A 12,894-nucleotide genomic window follows, 5' to 3' on the forward strand; every position below is an offset into this window, starting at 1 on the left:
GCCCGCAGAATAACTCTTACGACCTCTTGGGGGTCGATTTCAATACTCCACACAGCACCTCCCAAGTTCTTATCTAAATTCCCCTGAAAACGACGCACTGGTTGGGAGCCAGTAGGAAGCCAAAAAGTCTATAGCTTACACATTACTGTATTTGCACTCTGGTGACTGGCTCCTGCAAAGAGTTTTAGCGACACTATTAGTACATAATCGAGACAATATTAAGCCACAGGGAGCTATTACTAGCTTTTCCAGCAAAACGTAAGCACAATCACACATATCCATTACCAAGCCTGGGCTGTCAGATACATTTCTGGCTGTTCATACCAAGATGCTGATGGAAACATGCCCGTCCTTGACCCTGAACAGCAGGTGCATCTACCTGAACATATGGTCCTGCCTCTGATTTGGTTTGATCTGCATGCACGAAGCGCAATACATGCGTTACCGCCATAAGACCTGCTGTGAAGCGACGAAGAAACTGCACCTACCTGCGCGTAACGTAAGGCAAATGCACGCTCTCGTCATGTGAAAAATGCATTTCATGGCCAAAGTAATTAAGTACATAAAATGAATACAGCTGCTCTCTCTATGGATTAAGAGAAACTGCAATGCTTCGTAATATTAAAATCATTAGAAGTTTGCTATAAAGTATGAGCAAGGTAAGCCTTGTTAGCAGAGCCGCCCCTTTCACTTTATGCCACAACCGGGCCATCCGTGACCCCACACAACCGACTGGCAGCATCTGGCACAGTGGTCCAGGCAGGATGAAGAGGTCTCGGGAGATTCGAGCTCCCCAGCACAGAAGGATGGGTTGGGCAGATGGCAATGAATCAGCCTCACAGACAAGCATAAACTCCAACAGGTTTCATCTCAAACATAGCGCACATCTGTAGAAATCTCGAGGAGAGAAGAGATGGCAAGAATGCTGAAGAAGTGTCTTTTGCCAGGAGTTTTAAGTCAGTGGAAAGGCTGATGCTTTTCCTGGCAGAGGATGTGTCATTGTTCCAAGGAAACCTGGTAATCTTTTTACGTTTTTCCGAGATGGAATTTAAGGTTAACTCCCTGGCAAAAGCAGCCAGACACATGCAACTGAAATATCTGCCGCTCAAACTCAGCCATAGCAAAAGCTCATTAAGTTTCCAAACCACTATTACATCTGATAATTTTTTCTGACAGTATTAGGAACAGACTTTTTTTTTTTTTTTCTTTCTTTCTAAACCACCACACTTCCAATGTCTCCTTGACGTCTGTCCTCTCATTAATTTACGATGTTTGTGCAATTTAGCAAATCAGACGAGGGAAAAACCACAGGACAAATGTCACCTTTATGCATCGCTCTGGAATGTATGTATTGGGTGAAAAGTATGTCTGATGGCCAAAAGCGAGAAACATGAGGCTAATTTTCCTGTGAAATATTGCTATGTTTTATTTTAAAAAAATTTGTAGGGCCCAAATATACTTGGGACAAATCCTGAAGAAATTAAAAGCCTTAACACTGATCAAACTCAGAGATGCAGACTCATTATAAGAAAAAGCTTTTACTACCTCTCTCAGTTCCAGTCCCTAATAGACAATACTTTAACTATCTCCTAAATTACCCTGGTGATTTAAACACCACTTCATTTAGCTGAGTCCATTACTTACATCAGTTTGTCTTGCAAAGGGGCACCTTCAAGACCTGTTTTTTGATATATTTGAAGATATTATTTTATTATTTTGAAATCTTAGGTTGGCAAATCTTTTCAAACAGGGAAACATTTTCTAACTAATTACTCTGACAGCACAAATGTATTTATCTGGCCTGTTTTTCCTCTCTCCAGATTTATCTTGCTAAATGTACTAATTATACTCCCACACAGTTCCCCATCTTCTGCTTTCTCCTTTTCATACTGAACTGTGGCTTCAGAGCAGGAAAAGAACAGCCCTCAACAGAGTGGCTTCTTTACCCAAGCATAAATATCCTGCAGTAATGATGAAAGTAAAGACAAGACAGACATGTTTAAAGGATATTTTTGTATCTGAAACTCCATTTCTTCACTGCTATTTGAAAGCAGCCCTTTGAAAACTCAAAAGTGGTACCCAAGAGCAGCAAAAAAATCAAACACAGCTCAACAAGACAAAAAAAAGAAAATGCACCTTCTGTAACGCCACGCAGATTACTACTCCAAGCTAACCACAGCGTGGCAAAATCACTTGCTGCACGTCTGAACTGCACGGAGCACGGTATATTATACATTATCTCCAGACAATCAGTGAAACACTGCAGGCCTGCCGCACTCAACTGTAATCAGCGCCAGGGTGAAAGACATGCGAAGAAAGCTCTCCCAGGGCTGCTGAATTTTCATGTCGGTTTTGTAAAGTGCATGTGATACAACTGTGTAGAAGCATCGCGTAGCTTAATTCTGGCCACATAAGTTTGCTAACATTGGCATTGAGGTTCACTGCATAGTTCATCTTCGTATTTGTATGCTGAAATTAAACTCAAATACACCTCTGCAAAAGGCAAAATGTTCCCATGAAGGTACCCTGGTTTTCCCCCATGGACTGAGCAGAGTACAACAGAAAACATCACGGGAACACGTAAGGAGGATACTAGCGATAGAGGTGACATTAAATGCTGGCTTAAATTCTCTTCCTAGCCGATGTAAGTTCACATCAAATCGCAGGTGTACTCAGAAGGCCGAATTTTATGCAAGTACAAGCACTAAGTAAATTTTAAAGGTTGTGGGATGTGTATTTTGCCTGTAGCTACCTTCAGAACTATTTTAAGCTTGCAAATCACGAGACAATTTTTTCCTATGGAAGCGTGATTATTCAGCAGTCAGTATTCCTTCAACTGAGCTTCACCTTCAAGACTAATAAATCCTACCATCGTTTATAAATATGCACAGCTAAAGAAAAAGGGCAGATACTAACTCCACAGCAGGTGGTCCTTGAGGTGCTTTAATCATACTGGATGCAATAATAGTGCCACATGTGCCTTATATGCACAAGATCAGGTCTCCTTTGGGTTATTTTGTTATTTTGTTTTTAATATAAGTTTCCAATGAGGTCATGCATGCATGCTGCGCATCTCAGTACTTCTGAGACAGGCTAGAACAGCTGTGACACTCCTCGAGTTCCTTCGCAAATCAAAACTATTGCGGAGGATAACTTTAAAGACAGAGGAGAGTATGCTGGGCACCCATGCTGACTAGAACATGTGAAAAACAGAGCTCCTGTGGTGCGACTAGCTGCTGCAACTTTTTAAGTACACATCCACCTGAACTCTCTCGCAGGGGCTGGCCATCGGCATCACTTTAAGACAGCAGAAAAGAAGGGCTCTCAAGAGATTTAGTTACTCCTGGATTTGGCGTCTGATTTAGAGGTTGATTCCAGAATGTAATGCCGGACAAAGGTTACTAAAGCTGTTCCCACTGCTGTTCACAGGTTTTTGCCAGTGGCACGCCTTTAGAGCAGGCAACTGCCCTTGCTCAGGGAAAGCAGAGGAATACCCCCGACAGATGGTGGACAGAAAAATACATGGCACCTACAGGCAAGCAGTAGCCAGCTTCAGATGGAAATTCAACAACAGCTTTTAGCACTGACTAAAGTTATCGGTGTAGGTCTGATGGGTGTTGATTTCCATTACATTACTGTAGTTGAGAATGATGATTTTGTTTTCTTGGTGATGAATACCACCTGGGGTTACATGTTGCTCACTAGGTGCTTGTGTATAAGCAGGTCCAGAAGCATTCCCTTGTCAGGAAGAATTTGCATAGGTGCAACAATACACAGTACTGGGGATGGGATGCTCATGTAACTACATGCCAGTAAAGACTCCACTGCAAATACAGCAGCTTCTGACCCGATGTTTTTAAGTTTACCATACTGACTGGTACAGGACAGTTCCACTCTGAGTATTAAAGGTGGTAAATTAGACAAATGGTAAAAGATAAGGCATGTTGAGAAATATTAATCAACTAAACCAGCAATACAAAATGAACGTGAAACCAGGCAAAACACTTGCCCAGTGCCACATTTCTGTTGCACACAGCAAGAGGAGATGGAAGGCAATTCCTCATGACTTCTACCCTTTCCATCTCACATACAGTTTTGGAGAGGTGGATCCTCCCCATGCCACGCTATCCATGCTAGCCTGCTACTGCAATGCTGCTCTCCGACACGATGCATAGTGGGATCTAGTTCGTGCCTCTCTGAAGATGAAATCAGGAGTAACCTTGACAGAATTTGACTCTTACTGCAGTCAGAAATACGCAACTTGGAAAGATCTCACTTCGAATCCCTGATTCCAGGTTGAGCTGCCAACACAGGCAGCTTATGTATACGCTGCTGGAGTTTGTTTGTTTTAATTCTTAAGCCAAGTATATTTGATGCCTAAACTTGTTGAGACATAAAATCTCAGAGACTTGTATCACAGATACTTTTCCCAGATTTTCACGTATTAAGTTGCTAATGTTTTCTCATGTGGTCTCACCCTTTTATTTCCTCTAAATGTGTAAGAAGGTCAATCTTCACAAGCAATGAAATATTCATAAAAACTTCTTAGATGCAGCCATTAGGGACTCCATTAGGCAAAAACAACTTCTTAGGGTCTGAAAACAGAATGTTTTCATGAAGTTAAAATATCTGATGTTATTAAAAACAAACTAACGAACACCCCCTCCACGTGGCTGCATGCAGAGCAGGGCCTTGGGCACTCGATGATTGGCAAAGAGGACATAACATCCTGGAACGCTCCATAAGCTGAATTTGCCACCTGTGGGTTTTCTGGTTGGAATTTAGTAGGTTTGCCTTTTGTCTTTAAAGCACTGCATGAACTGACCGCTAAGAAACTTCCTTCCTCCGTGCAATCCAGGCTATAGAAATAATGGCCATAAGATAAATTAGACCCAAAACATTGTTAGTGAGAGAACTCTTTACAGTAAAGCCGCTAGGCTGAAAACTGCTTTTCACCTTAGTTGGGTGAAACCTGGATTTTCTGGCTCCTTCGTATGAAGCAGAATCTATCTCACTTGTAATGAAGTTTGGGAAGACGTGGGAGAAACACAGAACTACTACCAGGTTTGCTTCACAGATTTCTTTCCTGCATGGTTTTTTGCTTCCGTGATGACCTCAATTTCTTCTTTCTCATGGGGGGAAACTAATTCCAGTCTCTGGGGTTTCAGAAGGCAACAATGAAACACAACACTACACAGTGGCTCTCAAACAAATGTTTACCACGGGCAGGGGCAACTGTACATTTGCCAGACATACAACAGGTAATAAGTTACACATGGTGACAACATGGAAAGTCCCTGCATTCAGTAACTGTGACCACAGTTGGGGAATCACTGCCAGAGCGTACTCAGAGTACGCATGGGTGCAAGCAATCGTGTTCCTTCTGCAAACTCATGCTCAAGAGAGCTTATTAGGCCATGCCCAACACCATGCTAACCAGGCTCCAGGGCTACAGCAGCCCTGAAGCACAGGAGCACAGTCCATGTACTCCGCTGCATAGACATGTGCTTCAGGGATTAAGAACTAGAAGATAAATGAACAGAACCTGTTACTGCCTCCACCTATTACTTCTGACCACCAAGAGACGTACCATGGGATAAAACACAAAGGAAAAAGACAGTTTTGCTAGCACACCTATGACGGAAATCAAACCCACAGCTATTTCAAAGCAAGCTTGTAGGGTTAGCCCAGCCTCAGAGACATGAATGCATCTGGTTTCAGTAAATACAGAGCCTCTATTATGGCATGTTGTTGATTAAATGATTGTTTTGTTGTTCGGAGAAAACAGAGCATTCCACTTTGACAGGCACAGGAGGATGTGTGATGTCTTGCTCCACAGCCTCAGTATTTTCACAGAGCGCGCTGAAGCACTGACACTCCATCCAAGCATACCTGGCCAGCCTTGCTGGAGGAAAGCAATGATCACTGCGTTGCCTATAGGCCCCATGTTGCTTGCTGTACAGACATCAGGGCTCACAAGGAAAGGAGAGAAAGCAGTAAGCGTAGTGCAGGCAAAAGCAGATGAAAATAATCTTGAAGTACACAAGTTACACCTTTCAAATTAATTTCCATAAAACAATATCACATAAACGAAACATTTCCTTAATAAAAGCAATTGCAAGGATGTGTTAAATGACTAAGGGTATAGGTTCCCGTTAATACTACACTGCTGACAAAATATAATTACAAACATTGCAGCAATTCCCGGCACAGATACCTCCAGGTACAATAAACCAGGCCCGAAGCAGAGGGGGTTGAGTTGGTTTTGATGTAAAAGAGTTTGAACACACATTTGAGTGTCTTTACAGAAAGTGCCTTTTAGAGTGCATCAAACAAACAGCATTTCTGGACCAGGCAGAGGATTTTGAACTTCTTGTTCTATTTCAAACTCCTGAGGTTTGACTCTTAGTAAGCTGCACAGTACTTGTCAGCAGTTTGTCCCCTAGATCTCCAGAGCATATCGAGTTGTTCCCTATGAATTCCTAGCTATTAAAATGTGAAAGATAAAAATGAAGGAAAGAAAGAAAGAAAGAAAGAAACAAACAGAAAACCCAGCTACTCACAGAAGTGTGTTGTAAGGAATCAGCATAAAAAAAAAAGCCACAAGTCAAACAAATAGATTCCAAATAATTAATTTCAATCTCACAGCTGCTGAATTTTGTGTGCAAAAAGCACTGCCATGCAAGTAGTGTATTTTGAGAGCAGCTAGTCCAAACAGTCCTCCTTACTCTGACTGCTCAAACACAAACACATAAATAAAACACAAAAAAGCTCTCCACTTCTTTGACATATGCAAATATTAAGCTCAGATTTTTTGCGTAACACAGGTACTGTATCACCAGCTCTTACTTGTCACACTAACCAAAAACTCAAATGAAAGGTGTCACTCAGCCTGACACAACTAACAGAGGGGAAAAAAAAGTATGTAAAGACATTCCCTTTATTCACATATGCAAATCTGGGTGCGAGGGATAAAAGGATTAGTGGGCCACATGAAAAGCAATGAGCAAAGATAGGCAGGAAATAGGAAGTGGTTTAAGTCCAACTCTCCTACACAAAAGACAAGGAGAGCTGAGCCAGCACAAAGGGAGAAGTTAGGACACATCCACATCCTAAAAGCTTACAGTGACTTACAATTTCCGAATGAAGGAGCAATGGTAATTCTCATAAATAGTTTGCAGGGGTCTTGCAGGTGCTTTGCACAGATCTGCACCGCTCATTGAGAGCTTGGAATGGCACTAACCTGCCCGTGGCAGGAATTTCAGAGGTAGGCACGTGGACAAAGTCATTCCTAGAAAGCCCAGATGCTGATTTTGTCCGGCTAATAATTTACTGGCTATGAACGAAAAAATGCATGTAATCTTGTAAAACTTACCTGTCTACTGTATATTTTTCTATGGTTCCTGTCAGCATGGCATCTAAGTATTGTGTCCCTGCACCTGATTAAAGATTTACCCAAATCTATGTTTCATATACATACATATCTGCATCAAAAAGAAACACGTAGTAAAGGTTTACAAAATTATCCAGATAAAAGTTCAGAGTCAATATGCATTTTCTTTATGAATAGATATTACTTTATATTGCAAGGATTATTTTTAAAGAAAGATGCATGAAAGATCAAAGAAAAGGAAATAAATTATAGAATCTTCTCATTTCAAAAGGAAACCTTTGCTAAACCTACCATCATAACAAAGGAAGTGTTCTAGGCATTATTAGCAACAGTTTGGAACACATCTAGCACCATCAAATGCAATGCACTCCTTTTTTTTACTGGCCTCTCATTTCTCTAATTAGTAGAAGGTGCACTAGAAGTTTGAAAACATGTACCTGAATAGCCATTAACTTCTGTTGAGGTAGGAAACCACTACTGGGACGTTCCCCAGCCCCACTCCCAGTTAATTCCTTATACCTCATTAATATGGCTTTCAGACTGACTTCCTCAGTGCAAAAAATCTTCCAAAAGGCCACAGGTTAATCTCTGGAAGGAGAGCCACAGTTTGGATTATCCTGAGCTTTAAAATCTGTAATGTTAGACAATCTACACAAAAATGCAATAAACTCCCCCTTTAAACTATATCTGATCATTCTGCAAAGAAAACACTGCCTGTTAAATTATAATCTGAATCATTCTTTATTGCCATATTAGCATTTGGTGCCATCCTTAAGGCATTCTTCCAGCTGTTTTTATTTTAGCATTATTATTATATTGTGTCAGTAAACAAAAAGGATCTTATATCAAGTATAGAGGATCTCTGAAAGGCTGTGCACTACTTACCCCTGCTACAATGATCTATTCTTTCCATGGATGGGATCCCTAGCCAAGGCCTAACAGTTCCAGGTCTCTCCGTAGCTTCCCAGCAGCTAATTGAAAAAACCTTCTAGGCATTAGTGCCGAAATGCAAGAACTCCAAGCTAGCAAAATCAAATTAAACTCCCCACATTCAGTTCACTCACTCTCCTCTCTTCCTGGTGCCGCTGCTTCTTCAGATGAACGTGCCTATGAATAGCATTTAAGATCTGCCTCCATAGCCCTGTTAGCCGTTTCCACACTGCCCATTTCATGCTCAATTTGCACTGTAGAGAAATCAGTGGTGTTCCTTTCTCTCTCGCGCTCTCTCTCATTGGAAAGGTCCCACAAGACAAGCCGTAGAGTTTAACAAGAGCCAAGAGAAACAGAGAGGGAGGGAATGCATGCAGGGATTGTGTTCAGGCGCGGCATAGAAGTCTGCTGCTACAGCTCAAAAGAAAAAAAAAAAGAAAAAAAAAATGACAGCAAACTGCCATCACATGCCTGAAACCCAGCACAGTTTAAAGGCAAGCTGATTCCTCATCAGTCGTTCTTTTCCGCTGGTATCAAACTGCTCAGAGCTAAAGCTCCACAAAATTCCTCTCCAGTCCCTGGTGCTGTGCAAACTGCAAATCAATGCAGGATGTGTGCCCTAATGCCTAGGTACAACGGTTCTCTGTTCACTGTACATATTCCCTAAAGAAAACAAGTATTTAAATGATGAAAAGTTTGCTGTCAAAATCTTCCCTGTTCAGTTACCAGCCTAAATATGTTAGCTCGTACAAGGGGTCTGTACTACAACCGTAGAGTGAATGATACTTAGGCATCTGCAAAATCAAATTTTGCAGATCATTATTCACTGGCAGGATTTTATCATTCAGCAGCTGAGCACTGATAACCACTAACAAGGAGAGCACCTCTTCCCCTCAGCCCAAAATTTTGGGTTCAATTTTAAGTGTGCATGGTAATTTAACCATTCAAAGAACTATTAGTTCTAATGAACACCACACCATCTAATACTGCTACTGCAATTTCACAGCACTTCTGCTAGTCCAGAATATCGAGGTCTAGTCATTTCTATTCAGAAAGAAGCATTTTGCAAATTACTGACCATGTAAGTAGTTCTAATTATAGCCAGTCTACCCTTGCCTGGCAGTTATTTCACCACTGAAGGGAGAGAACACAACTATCTCCCTCTTCCCACATCTCTGTTTCTGAACTCACAGGTTAAAATAGAAGTCTTAATATCTGACAGTTTCTTAGCACAACCTCATGCCTTTATTACAGTGTTTGGCCAAGGAGCTCCCTGGCCAAATTCTAGTTTAATTTTACAGTGCAACTCAGGGAAGTTGTAGAACATATAAGACTCAGAAGCTGCAGGTTACTGCCAGTGCCTTCATCTTTCAAGAGCCAATAAGAGCTTTTACCCTGAATATGTCAGATGCCTGTCTTGTATTTAATTTCTTTTTTATTTTACTCTAGATGGTGCTCTGTTTGAAGTAGCTACTTTGCTTGGGATGTTACTGTCAGTCTCAGAGATGGGCTGGCCAGCACAAAAAATGACAGCAAATTATCACATAAGCATCTAGCGGTGTTAGCATAGTGGCTTGTTCCATTAACATCACACATTAGGAATTTCCCATAAGTTCACATTTTAATTCTAACTCTGCAGAGTACAGATTTTAAACAAAGTCTCTTCTTGCACACTTTTCATATTTATTTCTCTAACAAGTGGAGTCTAAGATGCAGCAAGGTGACAGAGAACTATGCTCATTCCAGTCCTGATACCCGTTCTCCTACCCACGTGCAATTCTTCCAATTTTCCCTGTTTGTTGCCTACACTGACAACAAACTTTAATCTATTTTACATTCCCACTCATCCATAACCTATGTAGTAGTGTAACACATACATCCTTGATGCCTGAAAAGCATCTTCACATGACTGTGAAGACAATTGATCCGTTTTCATTTCTCACCCATGTATAATATAGTACAGTATAGCACAGCATAATGCAGGAACATACAGTTTTAAAGCCTTCTTCATCAGCTGATAGTGATTTCCCCCTGTTAAAAGTTTCTCTTTGTTCTTTCAGCTATGAAAACACCCTAGAGAATTTGTGATGCCCCATGCAAGCTTTTCAAAAAAATTGAAAATTAGCATTGTTAAAAAGAAACTCAAGTTTCTTTCCAACCCAATACACTACTTCTCCCAAACCTTGGAAAATTCCTTTCCATTAAAGCGTCTTCTTAACTGTTACACTGGAAAACTTATCCGAAGGTGCCACTGGTGGCTGTATTTTCAGGTATGACAAGTTGCAAAAATTTACAAGATTGCTTCTCATACACCCAGGTAAATGAGACGATGGGGTGCTGTAATGGCAGGAGGAAAACAAACATTAGGGAATGAAGGAAGTCGGTGCCTTTAAATTATATAGCCTAAGCCACCTCAAGAGCAGCCCTATTATGTGCAAAACAGGGTAGTAATCAGTAAGCAGCAGCCTTCCAAGTCCTGCTCTCTCTTTACCACCCCTCAGCCCATCTGAAAGCTGATTCCCAATTCCCTCTTGCACCTGGTCTTCTCTGATAAAATTAGAAAGCAATTCCTGACACAGAATTGGCATCACTAATGATGTGTAGACTGTCCTGTCATTGGCACAAAGAGATTATAGAAAGTGACAATGAAGAAAATCACTTCTGAGGTCAGAAGCATATTTGCTAAGGCAAATAGCATCCTGAAATGACCTGTAAAAGAGAGGAATGTCTGGATGCTGGTCCGTACCATAGGTTCGCCTGTATTTTGCTCACTAGTAGCATATATTATTCATCAGTACATGGAGTTGAAAAGGATCTTACCAGCGTAAGACAAGCCTGATTATAAATTTTGCTCCCTCTTCTAAACCAGTTACGCTACTTGCTCACATTATTCCTACCAGATAGCTAATTTCTGTCTAAGAGGGAAAAGAAACACCAGCAAATAACTAAAAAAGTTCTTATTCCCTCAACTGACAAATCACATTTTAACCAGCTACAATTTTGAGTCTTCTCTAAATTGACTTTATTAAATGAAATCATTGCTTGCTTCCTTACAAAGAACAACATTCAGTTCTCATCTGCACGAGCCAAGGTTGTAGATAAGAAGAAGCCTGGTTGTATTTCAAACTCCAAAATAATTTTCTGTTTTATAAGAAACAACAGCAGGATTTGACATACGGTAGTACAGCAAATCTGTGTTTCTAATGGCGAGTACTGATACTGAAACAAACTCAAGTACATCTCAGGTTTACACACATCTCTGGAGGAACTCTGAAGAACAGCTCTTTACAACCTGCCTGCTATATTGAGGCACGCACACCCAAGAGCATGCACAGAGCCTGACACGCGTAGCCACAACTCTCCTTTTAACAGGTTATTTTGCTGAACCCTTCTGCTCCCGACCGCAGACTGAGCTGGGGATCTCTGCAGTCTGCAATGACCTGTAGTGCATCAAGAGAGGGCAAAAGGCAAGGAGCAGTGACGTGGAGAAAGCATCCAAGTGCATGTATTAAGTACAGTCAATTCTCAGGAGAGGGCTCCGCTCTTTCATTTCCTTGGTCATGTGGGTACTAGTGGAATCAGTGATGAGCAATGGCCATAGCTGGGACGGTTTGGGAGGTGGGGGAAACCACTCATGGAATGAATGGGTAAATTGCGTGAGCTGAAGCTAAGGAGGCTGCTTTTACTCTTAAAGGCAATCTGCAACAGATGCCCGTTCTTACAAGCAGTGTTTCAAAAAAGGATTAACACGCTTCACGGCCAGAAGAAATGGTGCTTCTAAGAAAACTACTTTTTTCTTTTTACTGCGCACCTACAATCAGAGAAATACTCCCCCTGTTGTCACAGGCAGAATCTCTATGCCTGGCACCAGGCAGGTGTAAAGTCTACTTTCTGGTGAGCATAGCAGTCAACACGCCTTACAATCCATCGTGTTCATCTCTCCATTGTACACTTCTCCAGAGGAAGAATGCAAAAGTTTCCTTGAACCTGCCTCAACTCTTTCCTAAAGAAATCATCTTCCTCATTCCAACAAACCCAATCCCCAAGCAACACCATCAAATTTCACAAGCTTCCCAGGAACCCAAACCAAATCGCTCTGTTGAACAATAGAGAGAATTAGCCAGAAGTGACATAATGTATTTTGCCAGAAACAAAACTCTTACTACTATCGACAGCACAATCAACATCAGGTATTTGTTCTCCCCCTCGCCCCACTGAACTGAATTAAACAGTTAACTAAAAAATCTTTCTGGCTGCAAACCAAACTTTGCTTCCGACATAAATTCCCATAAAATTGCGATGCCTACCATTTCAGAACTAGCAGCCAAAAAGAAAAACCCAGTCTGTCTCCAAAGGAAACCACCTTTAGTCACTAGCTAATTGACCCTGGTGAATATAATACCAGACATTTGGAAATAGGCACTTTGATATACAAAGTACCCATGCCCGCTCTTGTGTGTTATTCGTTACACCACAGGCTATGCTCAAAAAGGGAAGAGTAAATATCTTCCATGGTACCACTCAAAGCAAAGCTAATTCAACGTAATTATGGGTTTCCATGGCCACATTTG

At 41.3% G+C, this 12,894-nt stretch overlaps 1 protein-coding gene across 6 annotated transcripts in view; it reads right to left on the bottom strand.

The window, feature by feature from the left end:
• Positions 1–12,894, bottom strand: part of ARHGAP32 (Rho GTPase activating protein 32) — a 267,989-nt gene that overhangs the window by 108,301 nt on the left and 146,794 nt on the right. The window contains exon 1 of one of the 6 annotated variants that reach the window (XM_052786351.1): positions 8,279–8,967. The exons of the other annotated variants lie outside the window; for them this stretch is intronic. The gene's annotated coding sequence lies outside the window, so the exon portion shown is untranslated. Of the gene's footprint in view, positions 1–8,278; positions 8,968–12,894 lie in introns of those variants that run through there. 6 annotated transcript variants of the gene reach the window in all.

The sequence above is a fragment of the Harpia harpyja genome, chromosome 4, assembly GCF_026419915.1.
Source record: "Harpia harpyja isolate bHarHar1 chromosome 4, bHarHar1 primary haplotype, whole genome shotgun sequence".
Taxonomy (NCBI): Eukaryota; Metazoa; Chordata; class Aves; order Accipitriformes; family Accipitridae; genus Harpia; species Harpia harpyja.